Consider the following 773-nt stretch of genomic DNA (forward strand, 5'->3'; position numbering starts at 1 on the left):
GCCTCTCACTTATATGGAGTGCATGGGAGAGTGAATCCAAATGCTTAATCTGATCTTGAACCTACTTTCTGAATCTGATGAACTGCTTTTCAAATTCCTCCATCAACTTTCTAAGTAAAACAAGTTGCACTTCTCTTCCCAATAGCTGAGAATCAAATAGTTTTGGTTTCAACTCCAATATCGCTCTGCCCTGCTGTTCATGTTTCCCCTCCGAAAGCTTTTTGACCGCTTCCATCTTCATTTGGAGTGCATTCAAAGACTGATCTTGTTGTTCTAACAATTTTTTAAGTGATGAGGCAAAATACTTCTCTCTTTCGAACAGCTGAGTCTTCACTTGACAAGAAAATTGTGTTTGCTTCAATTCAAGCTGTTTGGCCTCCTCTTCTATGTGCCTCCCTTTCATCTCAAGATCATGGGACACTGAATCAGTGAATCCAAAGCCCTTTCTCGTTCTTGTATCGATTTTTCACTTGACTGCAAGTACCTCTCTTTAATTAGACCCTCATTTAAGCATTCATCCACCCTCTTATCAATAACACGAATCTCTTCAACAATCGGCTCAAATTGTTTCCCTCTCAACTCAAACTTCTCAAACAACCTTTCTAGCTCCCTCTCTTTCAACTCAAGCTTACAAGACCACTCCTCCCATTTCAGTTCCATCTCCTTCTCACATTTCTCAATGGACATCTGCAATGCCATAACTTGCTTCCCTTTCACATCACATTCTTTCGTCTGCTCCTGAATCAACTTCAACACCCCATCTAACTCCCTCT

This window comes from Fragaria vesca, linkage group LG1 (assembly GCF_000184155.1).
Source record: "Fragaria vesca subsp. vesca linkage group LG1, FraVesHawaii_1.0, whole genome shotgun sequence".
NCBI classification, from domain to species: Eukaryota; Viridiplantae; Streptophyta; class Magnoliopsida; order Rosales; family Rosaceae; genus Fragaria; species Fragaria vesca.